At 36.4% G+C, this 20,099-nt stretch overlaps 1 protein-coding gene across 2 annotated transcripts in view; it reads right to left on the reverse strand.

The window, feature by feature from the left end:
* Window positions 1-20,099, reverse strand: part of LOC136025876 (uncharacterized) — a 60,494-nt gene that overhangs the window by 35,366 nt on the left and 5,029 nt on the right. Inside the window, exon 1 of one of the 2 annotated variants that reach the window (XM_065701915.1) lies at window positions 3,573-3,762. The exons of the other annotated variant lie outside the window; for it this stretch is intronic. The gene's annotated coding sequence lies outside the window, so the exon portion shown is untranslated. Of the gene's footprint in view, window positions 1-3,572; window positions 3,763-20,099 lie in introns of those variants that run through there. 2 annotated transcript variants of the gene reach the window in all.

Below are 20,099 nucleotides of genomic sequence, written 5' to 3' on the forward strand. Positions count from 1 at the left end.
CTCATGTTTTTATTACATATATGAGGGGATTCGCCCCATCGTCATTACCTCGCTCTTTACACTAAAGCTTAAATTTTATCCCAATTCATTAAGAATGACCCCTGAATCACAAAAGCCATAGAATAAATAGTTGAAATTACTAAAAATACTTTAGCGTAAAGAGCGAGGTATTAGAAGGAGGTGAGCCCCTCATATGGGTAATAATTTCTGTTTGTTTTAAGTTTTATTGCTGTTCCTTACTTTCAGCTGAAAAAGCTTTTTCACATTTATTTTTTAATTGTTTTTTTTTTTAAATAATGCTAGTAAATCCTACTCTCCCTTCATGGAAATTTTCTTCTCCCATGACAAATTCTCGATGGAAAGTTCCCCCAGCGTATCCCCCTCTTCTCAACCCCTCCCCCCAACCAAAAAATCCTCCTGAAAACGCTTGTTTACTTCCCAATAACCATTACTATATGTAAGCACAGGTCAAAGTTTGTAACTTGATGCCCCTCCCACGGGGACTGTGGGGGAGTAAGTCGTCCCCAAAGACATAGTTATAAAGTTTTTCGACTACGCTGAATAAAATGGCTATCTCAGAATTTTGATCCGTTGACTTTGGGAAAATAATTAGCGTGGGAGGGGCCTAGGTGCCCTCTAATTTTTTTGGTCACTTAAAAAGGGCACTAGAACTTTTCATTTCCGTTAGAATGAGCCTTCTTGCAACATTCTAGGACAACTGGGTCGATACGATCACCCCTGGGAAAAAAAAAAAAAAAAAAAAAGAAATAAACACGCATCCGTGATCTGTCTTCTGGCAAAAAATGCAAAATTCCACATTTTTGTAGATAGGAGCTCGAAACTTCTGAATAGGGTTCTCTGATACGCTGAATCTGATGGTGTGATTTTCGTTAAGATTCTATGACTTTTAGGGGGTGTTTCCCCCTATTTTCTAAAATAACGCAAATTTTCTTAGGCTCGTAACTTTTGATGGGTAAGACTAAACTTGATGAAACTTATATATTTAAAACCAGCATTAAAATGCGATTCTTTTGATGTAGCTATTGGTATCAAAATTCCATTTTTTAGAGTTTTGGTTACTATTGAGCCGGGTCGCTCCTTACTACAGTTCGTTACCACGAACTGTTTGACTACCTGTGTTGGCGCAGTGGGTTTGACCTTAGCGTGGTAATACGGGACCCAGAGATCGAACTATGCTGCAGGAATGCACTACAGGACCGACGCAGGGACCTTAGCAGTCAAGAAGCGTCGTTAATCCGATACAAATACAAATACAGTAGCTCAGTTGGTAAAGCGTTATGTTCCAGGTTCCAGGTCCGAGAGGTTCCAGGTTCGAACCTTGGCTTTAGCATTAATACAAAAGAAGAAAAAAAAACTAAAAAAGACAAAAACTCAAAAAAAAACTAAAAAGAAAATACTAAAAAAACTAAAAAGCTAAAAAATTGGTAAAGCGTTATGTTCCAGGTTCTAGGTCCGAAAGGTTCCAGGTTCGAACCTTGGCTTTAGCATTAATACAAAAGAAGAAAAAAACTAAAAAAAAAAAAAACTAAAAAAACTAAAAAACCTGTAAAAACTACTAAAAAAACTAAAAAAGCTAAAAAACTAAAAAAAAGGTATAAAACTAAAAACTAAAAAAGAAAAAAAAAAGAAAAAAACTAAAAAAGAGTAAAAACAGCAAAAAAACTAAAAAGAAAAAAACAAAAAAAGAAAAAAAAGCTAAAAAAAGGAAGAAAACTAAAAAAAATTTATTTCATCACATACCAATTCAAAGACGAATGTATATACAGACCAGGACACCGGGACGGATGCCGGGGGGGGGGCAAAGGGGGATATATTAATGACGACGGGGACAAAGTGAATGTTCGATTAGCAATCACCATCAACAAAGCTCAAGGGCAATCATTAGAATCATGAGGTATAACTAAAAAAAAAAACTAAAAAAAAGGTAAAAAACTAAAAACTAAAAAAAAGACCAATTCAAAAACGAATGTATATACAGACCGGGTCACCGGGACATAGGGAATATAAATGACGACCGGGACACTCAAAGAGAAATTACAGACTGGGACACCGGGACACAAATGACGACCGGGACACAGGGACACAACTACAACGGGGAAGCCGGGGGTACAGGGGGATATATAAATGACGACGGCGACACAGAGAATGTTCGATTAGCAATCACCATCAACAAAGCTCAAGTGCAATCATTAGAATCATGAGGTATAGATCTGAATACGGATTGTTTTTCCCATGGACAATTATATGTTGCATGTTCAAGAGTCGGTAAACCTGACAATCTATTTATATGCACAGACGATGGAACAGCAAAGAATGTTGTATATTAGCAAGTTTTACGTAGTTAAAAACACATATATATATATATATATATATATATATATATATATATATATATATATATATATATATATATATATATATATATATATATATATATATATATATATATATATACAGGTAGTATATATATAATATATATACACAGGTAGCAATCCTGTTGCCTGCAACAGGATTGCTCCTGAATCGTCAAATTGCGACTGAATCGTCAAACTGATGTTTCAGGTGCTGGGTAGCAATCCTGTTGCCTGCAACATATATACCAAAGACTATACACAAAACTAAAGATTAAAAATGATGAAAATCTTAGTTTATATTATGCAGCAAGTCTCACCTAATCGTGATTCCTTGCTGTTGTTTTTTTTTTTTTTTTAATTTATTCTTGTTTTTGATTGAAAAACGACAGAAATACCCCCACCCCGCCCCCCAGATTTGAAAATACATTTTTTTCTTTTCCCTAATGTCCGTGAATGAACGCCACTAGGGGATGGGTGAAAAGGCAAATTCTCAAAAACAACAAAACCTGGGAATTATGAGAAAATTGTAGGAAATTAAAATCATACAAAATTATACCATTCCTTATTAAAATAAGGGCTTAGAACCCCATCCCTCTATGAAGTGTTATTATCTTCACCATACATCCATGTTTTATATTGGAAACCTATAGAATTCACCCCTTCTCCCTAAATTTTGAATCATACACTTCCCCCTAATATTTGTTGATTGGTGCCACTGGGGGATGAATGAATTCCTTAATATAGCAAACAAAGGAATTGCGAGATTATCAAAAGAAATTACGGAAAAAAATCTAAAAAAAAGTACATCAATCCGAGTTAGAAGGAGGGCTTAGAGCCTACCTCTCCCAAAGAAACGCTATTATTATCACCATCCATGATTTTGATTAAATAAAACACTTACACACAGAATCGCCGTCCCACCTCAAGATTCTGAAACGTACATTTTTTTTCTCCCCCTAATATCCATTAATTGACGCCACCGGGGGACTGGTGAAAAGCAAATGTTCAAAAATAGCAAAGAAGAAAAATGATAAAAAATCATAGGGAATTACACGGAAAATTGCAAACATTATACCATTTTGCGTCAGAAGGAGGGTTTGCAGCCCCCTCTCCTCCATAAAATGTTACCGTGACCTTTTCTAAACATCAACTAAAATGAGAGTAACACAAGAAGAAATTGTCTTCGACAATTATTACCTTCGATAATAGATTTAATAATTTGTTAATCCTTTTTCTTCGGTACACAAGCCAAGACTGACTAATTATTTTCCAGCTTGGAACTAGAATAATATATTGTTCTGCTGGTAGCTGTCACACAACCCAATAATTTCAAGGCCACAGAAAATCCGTGCTGAAGTTCACTGCCCCTTCATTAAAATATAAAAATTTGGCCAGTTTAACGAGTGGGGTATTCTTAACTAACTAGTTGCGTCCGCTTCCGTATTACGTTATACGAGCCAAAGGGATGCTACTTAATGAGGTGGGTCAACAACCTCGTCCGGATTATGCTCGTCTTGTTTTTACTGGGGTTTTACTTGAGTAAATATGAATCAAAACCATGGTAGTGGGTTAATTTGGGACATTCACACTGAAGTGTTACATGATTCATTGACTGATAATCCTTTTGTGGTTGTGAAAATCAAGCTATTATATGATTACGCAGAAGATGCTTGATATTAAGGATATCTAGTATCGCTGGGGGGAGGGTGTCCCAGGTCCTTACTCCGAAGAAGTACAATTCTTAGAACTTCCGTCAGAACTTCCAAAAAGCTGTATGTAATTTTTTGCTGTTTGCATGAAGAAAATCTAGCATACGTATTAGACTATTAGGGATGCAATTTTTTGAAAACCCGGGAATTCTCGCCCCCTGGGCCTATGGTTGAAATATAAATAAAATGCATGCTAAAAAGGAGCAAGTTTCGTTTTGCGCGCATTTTGTTTCAAGGTTACATGTAAGCAGAAGGGCTGGGGATCCAGCCCCCCCCCCCCTGTACGACGACCATTAGCATTTCCCTCTTAGTTTTCTCTGTTTTTTGGACAATTTCGTATTTACCCTTCGCCAACCCTAAATGGAATCCTGAGTGTGCGTTAGGGGGTGTGATAAAGGCCTTCTATTATCTTTCTCCCTCCCCTCTAAGGAAAATTGCTAGCTCTTAGCTCCTTCAAGAAAACTGAGATAATATATCTAGTTACTCTGAACTTAGAGCATTTAATTAAGGTGCCCAGCCCAGAAAATGTATTAAGGGACAGAGAAGAGTCATAGCAAGAGATGCTATAGTATATTTCAGGGAACAATGAACCACCGATATTTCCTTCCTTTTCGAAGACGGGTGGGAGAACCTTGGGGGGGGATTGTGACAAGGGTGCCAATAATTGATCAAATTGACAAGTTTATTTCAAAAGAAGGGTAAAAAATAGAATAAAATGGGTGTCAGAAATTCCCAGGGGGGTTGCGATCCCCCGGCGCCCCTTGATCCGCCCCTGCTCTGACCATAGTTTCCAAGATTTTTCAAGGAGCTATGCAAATACTCAATAAATGGAAAATGTTTCAAATGTTGAAGTAATTTTATCACATGGCTTACCCAGGGAGAAGGAGCTCACCGGGTATGCCCTCCCCCATCATGGGACATTAGACAATACGAGCTTTGCGCTATTTATGGATATAATAGTTTATTATTGGTCCTTCCAGAGTTAGCTAATTCCTCCAAAATCAGAATCCTAGATAGGGGCCTGTTTCCCTAAATATGGGGTGGACGGGTGCTAATGGTCTTAGAAATAAAAAAAAATGTACTCCTGACTACAAACACCATCTTTAATTGGGTTGAGTGAACGCAATTATCCCTAGGTTGCTCTGACCCTTAAAAAAAATCTTGGATGCACCTATTCTTCAGTAGCGGTTTTAGGTCCACATAATCTGAAAGGGGTTGCAAGATATACCACAGGTATAGCTTTCATATGAAATAAAAGACACTTAAAGTCAGATGTCAGAAAAATGGGGGGACTGCTGCCCACCCTGCCCAGGCCTGGAACTGTTACTGGTATTTTTATAAATTGACAAACTCGACCCAATTCAAGTTCAATACAATGTGTAAAAAGGGAAAAAAAGGTAAATAGGTTTTCAGATTGGCTTGGGACTTGTAATATTAATCTGGACCGATGCCAGAGGTCAGGCACGTATTTATAATTCCATCGGTGGAGGAGGGGCAACTGTAAGAATTTTGGAAGCAATAATAAAAATATTATTTGATAATTTCAATATCAACTGCCCGAAAATTTAGGAAAACTTAGGATTTCAGGGAAAGAGAGGCCCTGAGGTCCTCCTGCAAAAAGTTTTGAGAGTCAGGCTTTAGTCATGATCCCTTCCTCTCACCAGCTTTTCACTTGTGCCTTAATCCCTCTGGACAATTAAGACTTAATGCCCTTGGATTCAATTAAATGACGAAAAGTTTTTTCTTCTTTTTTTTTTTTCACATCGAGAAAACAAGTTTTTTCAAGACTGAAAGTAAGGGGCAACACAAACACTCAAAATGAACAGAAACCATTACGTATATGAGGGATATCCTCCTCAACACCTCGCTCTTCACGCAAAAGTTTGCCAGTATTTTTAAAAAAGCTTGTTATTCTTCTGATTAAAGGACCCTTGTGTTTCAGGATTCGTTCTTAAAGAATTGGGACAAAACTCAACTTTAGCGTAATGATCGAAGTGTTGAGGAGGGGATATTGCCCCTCACATACGCAATACTTTCTGTTCGTTTTAAGTTTGTTGCTCCTTACTTTCAGTTGAAAAAACTTATTTTTTATATTTTAATTTCTGACCGTTTTTCAAAATAATGCCAGGAAATCTGGCTCCACCTCCACGGAAATATTCTCTAGACAATTCAACCTCTTTTGGAAATTTAGCCCGGGCAATTTCCCTTAACATGTCCACGCTTAAAGTTGAGTTGCCAATGAGAAATCAAAACACAAAAAAAAAAAAATTATTGGAATTCTGGCAAACTCCCCAGTGAAAAATTTCCCCTGAAAACCTCACCCCCTGGAAAATTCACTCCCCATGGAAAATGCTCCTTGTTTAAAATCACGACAGAAGAAAATTTGCTCCCCATCCCTACTCGAAAAAGGTATGCATGGATCCCAAAAGCAAATTCTATACGTTAATTAAATAAAAAAAACTAATTTTTTTTAGCTGAAAGTAAGGAGCGACATTAAAACTTAAAACGAACAGAAATTACTCCGTGTATGAAATGAGTTGTCCCCTCGCAATCCCTCGCTCTTTACGCTAAAGCTTTTAATTGTTTTAAAAAGTAGAATTGTGGCAGAGTCAAACTTTAGCGTAAAGAGCGAGGGATTGCGGAGGGGACAACTCATTTCATATACGGAGTAATTTCTGTTCGTTTTAAGTTTTAATGTCGCTCCTTACTTTCAGCTAAAAAAAAATAGTTTTTTTTTTTATTTAATTTCTGAACGTTTTTGAATTAATGCATGTTTGGTTTTGGCTCTCCGCACATAAATTATTAAAATGAAATCTGTATATTAATTCTTTTTTTGGCTAAATGGCTTTCTCTTAGTTTTGATCAGACGATTTTGAGAAATAAGGGGTGGAGAAGGAGGCCTAGTTGCCCTCCAATTTTTCGGTTACTTAAAAAGGCAACTAGAACTTTTAATTTTTAACGAACGTTTTTATTAGTAAAAAATATACGTAACTTAAGAAGTAACATACGTAACAAACTTTCATAACCTTATATTTTTATTATGTATACGAGGGGGTTTGTACCCTCGTTAATACCTCGCTCCAATTCCAATTCTTTAAGAATGACCCCTGAATCAGAAAGGCCGTAGAATAAATAGTTGAAATTACTAAAAATACTTTAGCATAAAGAGCAAGGTATTTATCTCCTCCTAAATACCTAGCTCTTTATGCTAAAGTATTTTTAGAACCCCTCATATGCGTAATAATCTCTGTTTGTTTTAAGTTTCAATGCTACTTCTTCCTTTCATTTGAAAAAACGTTTTCATGTTTATTTTTCATTGTTTTCTTATAGTAATGCTAGAGAATCCTGCGCCCTTGTCATTGAATTTTTCTTCCCCCACGACAGATTCCTCCAAGGATCCCCAAAGACATATTTATTATGGTTTTCGACTATGTTGAACAAAATGGCTATCTCAAAATTTTGATCAGGTGACTTTGGGGAAAAAATGAGCGTGGGAGGGGGCCTAGATGCCCTCCAATTTTTTTGGTCACTTAAAAAGGGAACTAGAACTTTTCATTTCCGTTAGATTGAGCCCTCTTGCGACATTCTAGGACCACTTGGTCGATACGATGACCCCTGGGGAAAAGAAAGAAAAAAAAAAAACAAATGAACGCGCACCCGTGATTTGTCTTCTGGCAAAAAATACAAAATTCCACATTTTTGTAGATAGGAGCTTGAAACTTCCACAGTAGGGTTCTCCAATACGCTGAATCTGATGGTGTCATTTTTGTTAAGACCCTACGACTTTTATGGGGTGTTTCCTGCTATTTTCTTAAATAAGGCAAATTTTCTCAGGCTCGTAACTTTTGATGGGTAAGACTAAACTTGATGAAACTTATATATTTAAAATCAGCATTAAAATGCGATTCTCTTGATGTAGCTATTGATATCAAAATTCAATTTTTTAGAGTTGTGGTTACTATTGAGCCGGGTCGCTCCTTACTACAGTTCGTTACCACGAACTGTTTGACAATGGGCAAATTTTATAACTGAAAGACCTTTCTATAGGGGCTTTGTGGTCAGGTTATATTTAGTATCAGGGTATAGTTGTTGGGCCTTTCAACTATGCTGAACAAAAGGGTTATCTCATAATTTTGATTAGAGGATTTTGGGAAGAGGGGGTGTGGGAAGAAGTATAGTTGCCCCCCCAATCTTTTTGGTGTCCTAAAAATGACACTAGAACTTTTAATCTTCACTTGAATGAGCCCTCACCCAATATTCTAGGACCACTGGGTCGATAAGATCATCCCTGGGAATAAAAACAAAACAAGCTTCCATGATCTTCCTTCTGGCAAAAATACAACATTCCACATTTTGCAGATAAAAGCTTGAAACATCTACAATAGGTTTCTCTAATACGCTGAATTTGATGGTGTGATTTTCATTAAGTTTTTTATTGTTTTAAAAAGTAGAATATTGACAGAGTCAAACTTTAGCGTAGAGAGCGAGGCGTTGTGGAGGGGATAACCCCTTTCATATACGGAATAATGTCTGTACGTTTTAAGTTTTAATGTCGCTCCTTACTTGCAGTTAAAAAACTTGCTTTTTAATTTAATTTTCGCTGCCTGGGTTAATCGTACCTTATTTTTTTGCTGTTAAGAAAAGGCATAGACGAGTGAAGAGACGCTTAATACGAAGAGTCATTGTTGCAGCGGTAGCTTTAACTTAGTAAAGAGCGAACAACAGCCCATAGTAACCAAAAGTTAAAAAACGCGTTTTGAAAAAAACTACATTGTAAAAAAAACTGCCATCTGAAACTGACTCAGGAATGGTAACTATTATTTCGCTTCATCTAAAAAGTAAAAGTTTATGGCAAAAAGAAATTTATGGTGATTTCGAAAAGAGCCTGATACCCCTCAAAAATGACGTCAGATCAAAATGAAAAGTTCACCATTGAAATCAGCATAGCCAAAACCGTGTACAGGGAAATTGCAGAACAACAAAAAGAACAACAAGGAAACCCACTTTTTTGCATTCTTTGTTCCCGTTTTTTTTTTTTCTTTTTTTTGCTTTTTTTTCAGCAGGCCTAGAAGGCTACCAAAAAATCATAGAGAGATGCTTATGGCTCATTCAAAATCTATTTCTCATATATGCGTGCTTGTTATACATTCTGCCATCTGCAAGTGTCATATGGCACTGAAATGGCACTTGTGTGCCATTTCTCTAGAGGTGGCACTAGCAGGCAACCAGAACATCGTTGACAGATTTTCTATAGCTCGGATAAAAGATATTGCTCATATTAATGTCCTTTATATAAATTCCACCATCAGAAAGCTCCAAATGACACTAAAAACGGGACTTTTGGTGCCATGTCTCAAGTGGAAAAGCTGGGGTTATTGGGCTACCAGAACTCTTAAGAGTTGTGTTTAATGGCTCATTTCTAAGCTAATACTCATTTCTACGTCATGTTTATCAATTCTACCATTCATAACTTTGATATAGTATAAAAAAAATACTTCTGGTGTCAATTCCTAAGTAGGAAAGTTTGGAATTGAAAACGATGTCATTGTAATAATTATGGTCTAAAATCCTTAACTGGAGGTTTTGAGGTTTACCTACTGGACCAAAAAGAGTTGCTTCAATAATAGCTAACAAGTAGATTATTTCGCAACAAAATAATTGATTTAATTTCCATTTTCTTAATTTTTTTTCCTCAATTGCTTTACTTCAAAATTGAAGCATATTTTGCCTCTCTGGAACCATCTTAGTTTTATTCTCGTAGCTGATAATCAAGATTTTCTAAAAATTTTATTTTTATCCAGGGGGCACACCCCACCCTCCGTGACGTAGTGATGAATTTGTGGTCGGTACCGCTTGCTATGGTTTGGGTTGGGACGAAAGATACTTTTTTGTAATTGGTTTTTGATAGTTGAAATTTATGGCACTTGGTATTAACCAAGTGACATATAGCAATCGCAAATTCTGTCGGTCTGTCGGTCCCGGTTTTGCTACTTTAGGCACTTCCAGGCAAGCTAGGACGATGAAATTCAGCAGGCGTATCAGGGACCGGACCAGATTAAATTAGAAATAGTCTTTTTCCCGATTTAACCATCTGGGGGGGGGGCGTTAATTCGGAAAAATTGAAAAATTGAAGTATTTTTAACTTACGAATGGTTGATCAGATCTCAATTAAATTTGATGTTTGGAAGGATATCGTGTCTCAGAGCTGTTATTTTAAATCATGACTGGATTTGGTGACATTGGGGGGGGAGTTGGGAAAGGGAAACCTAAAATCTTGGAAAACACAGAGTGGAGGGATCAGGATGAAACTTGGTGGAAAAATAAACACAAGTTCTAGATACATGATTGACATAACCGGAACAGATCCGCTCTCTTTGGAGTAGTTCAGGGGGGGGGGGTTAATTCTGAAAATTTAGAAAAAATTAGGTATTTTTAACTTACGAACGGGTGATCGGATCTCAATGAAATTTGATATTTAGAAGGATATCGTGTCTCAGAGATTTTGTTTTTAATCCCGACCGGATCTGGTGACCTTGGGGGAGTTGGGAGGGGGAAACCTAAAATCTTGGAAAACACTTAGAGTGGAGGGATCGGGACGAAACTTGGTGGGAAAAATAAGAAACAAGTCCTAGATACATGATTGACACAATCGGAACGGATCCGCTCTCTTTGGGGTAGTTGGGGGGGGGGGGGTAATTATGAAAAATTAGAAAAAATGAGCTACTTTTAACTTACGAACGGGTGATCGGATCTCAACGAAATTTGATGTTTAGAAGGATATCGTGTTTCAAAGCTCTTATTTTAAATCCCGACCGGATCTGGTGACATTGGGGGAGTTTGGGGCGGGGGAACCTAAAATCACGGAAAACGCTTAGATTGGAGGGATCTGGATGAAACTTGGTGGGGAAAATGAGCAGAAGTCTTAGACATGTGATTTACACAATTGGAACGGATCCGCTCTATTTGGGAGGGGGGTTAATTCTGAAAAATTAGAAAAAACGACGTATTTTTAACTTACGGAGGAGTGATCGGATCTTCATGGAACTTCATATTTAGAAGGACCTCGTAAATAAGTTCTCTTATTTCAAATTTCAACCGGATCCAGCGTCATTGGGGGGGGGGCAGTTGGAAGGGACCAGAAATCCTAGAAAATACTTAAAGCGGATAGATAAGGATGAAACTGGATGGGAAGAATAAAAACCTGTCTAAGATAAGTGACTCTTTGGTGGAGTTGGGGGGGGGGTAATTTTGAAAATTGAGGTATTTGTAACTTACGAAAGTGTGACCAGATCTTAATGAAATTTGATATTTAGAAGGATCTTGTGCTTTAAAGCTCTAATTTTAAATTTCGACCAGATCCTGCGACATTGGGGGGAGGTAGAGGGGGAAACCGGAATCCTTGGAAAACGTGAAAATTGGGGTATTTTTATCTTACGAATAGGTGATCGGATCTTAATAAAATTTTATATTTAGAAGGAATTTATGTTTCAGAGCTCTTATTTCAAATCCCGACCAGATCTTTTGACATTGGGGGGAGTTGGAGGGGGAAATCTTGGAAAACACTTGGAGTGGGGGAATTGGGATGAAGCTTGGTGGATAGAAAAAGCAAATATCCTTGATATGTGATTGACGTAACCGTACTGGATTCGCTCTCTTTGGGAGAATTGGGGTGGAGGGGTTCAGTGATTTGGCGTGTTTGGTGATTCTGGACGTGCTAGGACGATGGTGAAACTTCTGGGTTGTTGTAGTTTTTATCTTTTCTTTCTACTGGCCATATTCCCGTTTGTTGGTTCATCGTTGAAATCTCTCTCTTTGTTTTGTTTTTTTCAAATCTTATCATAAGACTAACCATTTGGGATAGTTATTAAAAAAAAAAAAAAAAACATATGAGATCAGAGGCCATAGCATCTCAGTACTAATAGAAAGTTGATTTTTATATAGTTACATCGTTTTCACATTTGAGCTTCAAACTTTTCGAGGGGGAGGATGGCAACGTACTGAAACTAACCCTCTCTAGACCTCTAGTTACATCGGTAGTTTTTGTTTCCTACGTTTATACTGTTATAAGTTTTAGTTTTTGTACTTTTCTTTTTCCATATTTTCTAATACTTCATATAAAATCTTTGAAAAAAATGGTTAAGAAACACATGCAGTAGTGTTTTTTAATTTATGGGCAATCATACAACTCTCCACCACTCATAGCCCATGTCTTCTGAAAAGTGCTTTAAATTTGAATATTTTGCATAGAAGATAAGTTATGGAGCAACATTGATAAGGGGCTCAGTAGCGGAGGAGGAGGCAGTATAGTTGCCTTATAAGGATTTGCTAGTGTTTTTTTTTTACCATTTCAGGCTTCAACATAATTTTAAGTGTCATTTGAATTTGAATTACTCTTGTTTGTTATATGGAAAAGAAATATTTTAGTTTTAGGAATGGCCTAAAATTACTTTTTTTTCTGTCTTAGTAGACCTCTTTCTCTTTCAGACTGGTGTGATCTTTCCAATAGAATATAAAAAATGTAGAAAGTGCTACAGGCCCAAGCCCCCTCGTACACATCATTGTTCAGTTTGTAATAGATGTGTTCTTCGAATGGATCATCACTGTCGTGAGTTATATAATTTCCTTGTGTAGAATCTGATTTACATTATAACAGTGGCGCTTTTGTCAGTTTTTACCAATTTGTCAATTTTGTCTTTTCAATTAAAATAGCAAAAAACAAACATTGTTCGAAATACGAGCGGGGGGGGGGGCAAAAAGATAAATTCCCTTCTCTTGCTATTACAGCCCATGGACTTAATAAAAAAGCATAGGTTTTGAATGTTTAAACTTAGTACTTTCATCTATTCCAGCAGTGAATTGTTCCTATAGAAGTATCGTAGTTTCCAATTTAGAATCTATTCAAAATACATTGTTTGAAATTATGAAATCACAGGTTATTGATGCTTATACAATACAGATTTCTCAGTTTAATATTTTTGCAAACCGCAAAAGCCATCTTAGCATATGATTTGGATTCTTAAAGGTTGACGATATCCAATGATATAGAGGGGGCGGAGCATTTTCCAAGCGCGATCGGAACGTTATTCAATCCATTCCGATGACATTGCACGAGCGGGCTAGTTTTGTTTGATTGCAAGTGTAATTGAGCAACACTTCGGCCCATATATTTTTCTAGGAGTGAGACATCTGGTGAAAACAAATAGATATTCTTTAACGAAATACTATTAATTGACAAAACCGTTGATGTACTTAATCCAAATATTTAGTTTTCTTTGGTGTTTTATCTTGGGGCTGTCATCTACATTATCAATTTAATGTAATGACAGCTTAGGTTAGAATAGATTAGGTTTGGTGAGGCCAGGTTGGACAATGTCAGCTCAGACTAGGTTTTTAACCCATTTCTGATATTTAGAACCAAATTTAACATGAACTAATCTAACTTGACCTAGCCTAAACTAACATAATTTAACCCAACCTAACTTTGAATTTTTCACCATAGCTTGTATCAGACTTAAAAGGCTTACTCGCAAAACTAATTGAATTCAAGTAGATAAAAAGGAATTTCGAATATTCATCGGTGAATGTCGACATTAACCAAAGTTCTGACATTAACGGTAACATATATATATATATATATATATATATATATATATATATATATATATATATATATATATATATATATATATATATATAAGTTTTTTTTCAAAAGCTCAAGGTCCATATACAAAAAATGTATACAAAACAGGGAAATCACTGACAAAGCAAAGAAATACTTAATCCAGAAACAAAACAACTTAATAGCTTAAACTATTCCTTCTTTCTAAGTCAATGTATACATATCCAATTAATTATACACTCTAACCCGATTTATTTCTGTTGAGTTTCTATTTGAAATACAATCAATGGACAAATAAACAATTTTTTGAACCATACCAGCTATATATCATGCTTCTGAGCCATATGCTGTAAAAGTAAGAAGAGAAACTACTAATTTGTAGATTATAGATTCTAGATGTAGATTGTAGGCCTAATTTGTTTTTCTTTGGAGCGAAGCGTAACAATTGGGCTGGTCGTTATAAATGCCATTATTTGTTGGCCTAATTTGTAGATTGTAAAGGCATACGGTAGGTCTAATTCGGTTTTCTTCGCGGCAATGCTTAACAACTGTGTTGGCTACTTGAACCATCATTATTTGTTGATTAAATTCATAGATTGTAGATTTTAGATGTAGTTTGAGGCCTAATCACTTTTGCTTTGCAGCGTGGCTTAACACTTGTGTTGCTCAACAGAATCATCATTATTTGTAGGCCTAATTCGTAGACAGTGGATATTGATTGCAGGCCTAATTCGTTTTTCTTTGTAACATGGCTTAACAACTGTGTTGGCCACCAGGATCATTGTTACTTCTACTTATTTATGGTATATATCTGTATTGGTTGTGCTTTTATCGTTTTCCTTGGGTATGAAATCGGAATGGAAGAAGTGTTCGGCGTGAAGACCCAAAAATCCGAAGTTGAAGGTTTTGCAGTATCAAATAACGGTACTCATTATATATCGGTAATTGGTCTTTTGTTTACAGGCATAAGGCTACTTATTTATCAAAAATAATTTCAGGAATATTGGTTTATTTGTCTTGCTTTTGTGCATATTAATCCCTTATGGTAGTTTGTAGCACGGTTGCCAAAGGGAAACTTATTGCTTTTACTGACAGTGTTTTATCTTTGGTAACACCAGGACAGATTATGGTCTAAAAAGATTACTTCTTTAAAAGAGGGATATTTTCAAAGCATGCCACCCTTAATTTTAAATATTTAACTTCCCCTGAGGGAGACTGCATTTGTGCTTTACTGGCTTGTATTTTACTATTAGTTAGGGTTTTATTACTGTTTGAATGGCAGGCTCACTTTCGTTGCTTTCGTTAAAATGGTAATTATGTCAAACAATTTTAATGTAATGAAATGCGCGACTGAGCTGATGGGGGAAAATGTAAGCACACAGCTAGAACTAGAATTCTTAATTTTGAATTCGAGTTTAGTGGCCAGTTTTCTGGAGAGAGACTTAAAGTATTTGCTCATTTCGACACTTCGGTCCCAAAACTGTTTGACATCTCTGATTAGTAGTAACATTATGATAATTCGACCCATTGCTCCCCTTTCCCTATTTAGAAAACTGCAAAGACCGCCCGGAGGACAAAGTTTGTTTCTAAGAAGAAGGGGGTGGCCAACACAGTTAATCTACTGGTTGATATTTTTTAGTAGCCTCTTTTTACAAACTGAAATGGATATTGAATAAAATTGCCGTAAAATCAGACTAAGATCATTGCAGTCTGGGCCGTAATATTACTGATTCTATTATATTCCGCCACCTGACCAGATATATTAATGGGGATCCACCCATCTCCCTCTTTTTGTTTTCATGCGAAACGTCTTTTGAGACTGCCGCTGATCACCACTAAAGCTATTGCTGACGACTCCACCAAGTCCCCTGAGGTCAACATAGCGACACACGCTCCTTCTCTGCCCCAATCTAATCAAAACATCATTCTTTACCTCCCTCTTATGAAGTTTCAATTTTTATGTCCTCCTTATGATTTCTTTCCATTATGTATTCCCCTCGGATGGATTACAAAAAAGCACAATCTTTGAGAGAGAGAGATAGATACATATATAGACATATATATATATATATATCAGATTGGGATTCAGGGCTCATTCTTATGGGATTGGGACAAAATTTAAGCTTTAGTGTAAAGAGTGAGTTATTGATGTGGGGGTGAACCCTCTCATATACGCAATAAAAACAAACGAATATAGAAGTTCGTTACGTAAGTTAATTCGTAAGTTATGTATATTTTTCACTAATGAGAACGTTCATAAGAAATTAAAAGTTTTAGTTGCCTTTTTAAGCAATCAAAAATGTGGAGGGCAAATAGGCCTACTCCCTCGCTCTTTTTTTCTCAAAATCTTCCGATTAAAACTATGAGAAAGCCATTGAGCCGAAAAAAATTAATATGCAAATTTTGTTTTAATTATTTATGTGTGGAGAGCCATGATCAAAACATGCATTAATTCAAAAACGTCAGAAAAATTAAATTAAAAAAAAAACTACTTTTTTCAACTAAAAGTAAGGAGCAACATTAAAACTTAAAACGAGCTGAAGTTACTCCGTATATGAAAAGGGATTTTCCTCCTCAATGCCCCGCTCTTTACGCTTTTTTAAGGTTTGATGTTGCTCCTTACTTTTAGTTAAAAAAACTTATTTTTTTATTTAATTGTATTAAGAAGAGCTGGGGGCGCAAAACCCTAGTTATTCCACTCTATGTATTGCATAATCTCCCCCCCTTCCACCCTATATTGTAATTTTAGTTTGTAATTTTTCTTATGCAATTTTCACTATTAAACTTCTGAAAGTTAAACCAGATAACTTTACTGGTGATTCCAAAATTAAAATACATTGTAATTTAATATCAGTTAAGAGTGTCCAGCCCCTCAATTAGTATATAAAATTATTGATACTTTCTTTTGAAGTCCTGTATTCACTACCTCTTCATTATTTTGATGAAATGGTTAGATGATTAAAAATTTACAATAGACAGGAAACGTGTTAAATTTTAGATTTTGAATATTTAAGCTTTCTTTTATACAGTATAACTAAAAAATGAAAATGGTTTACTGGGTTATACAAAATAATTAATATCATCAGGCATTTGCACTGAGATGAAGAAACAGTGTGTTCGCTAAGATTTGGAAACAATTTTTGAAAGGTTTACTGATTGTAAAGTTGTCGAAGAAATTTTACAATTAGCCAACCTGAAAGATGAAAGAACTCTAATCGAGTTCTTTTAACACTTCTATTAACAATGAGACCTAATTTAATTGCCTAAATCCTGGCTGGGAAAAAGTCATTGAAAAATAGGGACCTAAAGCATTGTATTTGAATATTAAATGTACTACGCACAGATGGTGTTTTTCGGAAATCAGATTAATTAGAGAAGCAGAAATCTAACTCTTCGAAGTTTTTAATCTTGGGGTGATGTTTTAATCGTGTGAAGTTTTAATCGTGATGTTTTAATGGGGTGAAGTTTTAATCGTGGGGTGAAAAAATGTGTGTGTGCAACATTTGAATTCAAAGGAAAGTGATGAAGATGGCCCTTTTTGACTGCTTTAACGATTCGACGTTGAACATATTTATTGCTAAAATTTGCAGTAAATAGAAAAATTTCAAACTTTGGTATCTGCAGTAAAATGGACATTTTCAAGCAGGATTATAGTGCGATAAATTAAAATTGGCAGCTTTATGGGAATTTTTCACATTGGTTTTCAATTCGGTCTATTTAATTTACAAAACAAAGCTTAAAGAATACCCATCAATCAGATTTATATTGAAAAATGTTTCAAACTCCTTTTCTTTAACACTTTTTGTCTTAAAGTAAATTCTTTTGATACACTATAGAGCTACTACCAAGCTATTCCACTATCACAAACAACCAAGGGGTTTTTCATTATATAGGCCGTAGATTCATGCAACGAATTCAAATGTAATAACAATTTAAAAATTAACTAAATGAGTAAGAGAAAATTGTGTGCTAGAGGTTTTTATGGCACTTGATATTAACCAAGTGACCTGTAGCAATCGCAAATTCTGTCGGTCCCGGTTTTGCTACTTTAGGCACTTCCAGGTAAGCTAGGACGATGAAGTTAGGCAGGCGTATCAGGGATCGGACCAGATTAAATTAGAAATAGTCGTTTTCCCGATTTGACCATCTGGGGGGGGGGAGTGGGGGGCCCGTTAATTCGGAAAAAAATAGAAAAATTGAAGTATTTTTAACTTATGAACGGGTGATCGGATCTCAATGAAATTTGATATTTAGAAGGATATCGTATCTCAGAGCTCTTATTTTTAATCCCAAACAGATCTGTTGACATTGGGGGGGGGGGTTGGGAGGGGGAAACCTATAACTTGGAAGACACTTAGAGTGGAGGGATCGGAATGAAACTTGGTGGGAAAAATAAGCACAAGTCTTAGATACAGGATTGACATAACCGGAACGGATCCACTCTATTTGGGGTAGTTGAAGGGGGGGGGGTTAATTCTGAAAAATTAGAAAAAATGAGGTATTTTTAACTTACGAACAGGTGATCGGATCTCAATGAAATTTGATATTTAGAAGGATATCGTGTCTCAGAACTCTTATTTTAAATCCCGACGGGATTTGGTGATATTGGTGGGGGGAGTTGGGAGGGGGAAACCTAAAACTTGGAAAACACTTAGACTGGAGGGATCGGGATGAAACTTGGTGGAAAAATAAGCACAAGTCTTAGATACATGATTGGCATAGCCGGAATGGATCTGCTCTCTTTGGGGTAGTTCGGGGGGGGGGGCTAATTCTGAAAAATTAAAAAAAATGATGTATTTTTAACTTACAAACAGGTGATCAGATCTCAATGAAATTTGATATTTGGAAGGATATCGTGTCTCAAAGCTCTTATTTTAAGTCCTGACCGGATCTGGTGACATTGGGGGGAGTTTGGAGTGGGGGAACCTAAAATCGTGGAAAACGCTTAGATTGGAGGGATCGGGATGAAACTTGGTGGGACAAATAAGTAAAAGTATTAGATACGTGATTTACATAATTAGAACGGATCCGCTCTATTGGAGGGGGGGAGTTAATTCTGAAAAATTAGAAAAATGACGTATTTTTAACTTACGAAGAAGTGATCGGGTCTTCATGAAACTTCATATTTAGAAGTGACTCAGATCTCTTATTTTAAATCTCAACCGGATCCGGCGTAATTGGGGGGGGGGGGGGTGGCAGTTGAGGGGAACCGGAAATCTTAGAAAATACTTAAAGCGGTGATATCAGGATGGAACTGGACGGGAAGAATAAAAACCTGTCTAAGACACGTGACTGACATAATCAGACCGGATCTGCTGTCTTTGGTGGAGTTGGAGGGGGGGGTAATTTAGAAAATTGAGGTATTTGTAACTTACGAAAGGTTGACCAGATCTTAATGAAATTTGATATTTAGAAGGGTCTTGCACTTTAGAGCTCTAATTTTAATTCCGACCAGATTCTGTTACTTTGGGGGGAGTTCGAGGGAGAAACCGGAATTCTTGGAAAACGTGAAAATTGGGGTATTTTTATTTTATGAATAGGTTATCGGATCTTAATGAAATTTGATATTTAGAAGGAATTCATGTCTCAGAGCTCTTATTTCAAATCCCGACCAGAACTTTTGACATTGGGGGGAGTTGGAGGGGGAAATATTGGAAAACACTTGGAGTGGAGGAATCGGGATTAAGCTTGGTGGATAGAATAAGCAAATGTCCTTGATACGCGATTGACGGAACCGTACTGGATTCGCTCTCTTTGGTTGAGTTGGGGGGGAGTTGTTCAGTGATTTGGCGAGTTTGGTGCTTCTGGACGTGCTAGGCAGATGAAAATGGGTAGGCGTGTCAGGGAGCTGCATAAATTGACTTGATAAAGTCGTTTTCCCAGATTTGACCATCTGGGGGTCTAAAGGGAGAGGAAAAATTAGAAAAAATTAGGTATTTATAACATAAAAGTGAGTGATCGGATCTTAATGAGTTTTGATATTTAGAAGGACATCGTGACTCAGAGCTCTTATTTTAAATCCTGACCGGCATTAAGCCTCTTATTTTCCTTTTAAATCAATCTATTGATTCATAGAATTTTGCTAGAGCTTAATGATCTCTTGGCTCTTAGCTCTTCTTTCCTCGCCACAAGTGCCATATGAGCTCTTAGCTCTTGTTAATAATTAAGACTGTTTTTTTGCAAACAAGTTTGAAACAAGGTTTCATTTACTTTGTGTGGTCTCTGTTAGATTTAAAAAAAGTATTTAATTAAATTTAGGTTTATCAAGAGAATCTGTCCGTGTTACCACAAATGCCAACTAGGAGGCAAAAATATTCATTTCGTAATAACAAGGAGGGGAAATTTAAAATCCTAACTTCTTTAGGCTGTCTAAGTGACATTTCAGGGTTGTGCTGT

This window comes from Artemia franciscana, chromosome 4 (genome assembly GCF_032884065.1).
Source record: "Artemia franciscana chromosome 4, ASM3288406v1, whole genome shotgun sequence".
In the NCBI taxonomy this organism is placed as follows: domain Eukaryota; kingdom Metazoa; phylum Arthropoda; class Branchiopoda; order Anostraca; family Artemiidae; genus Artemia; species Artemia franciscana.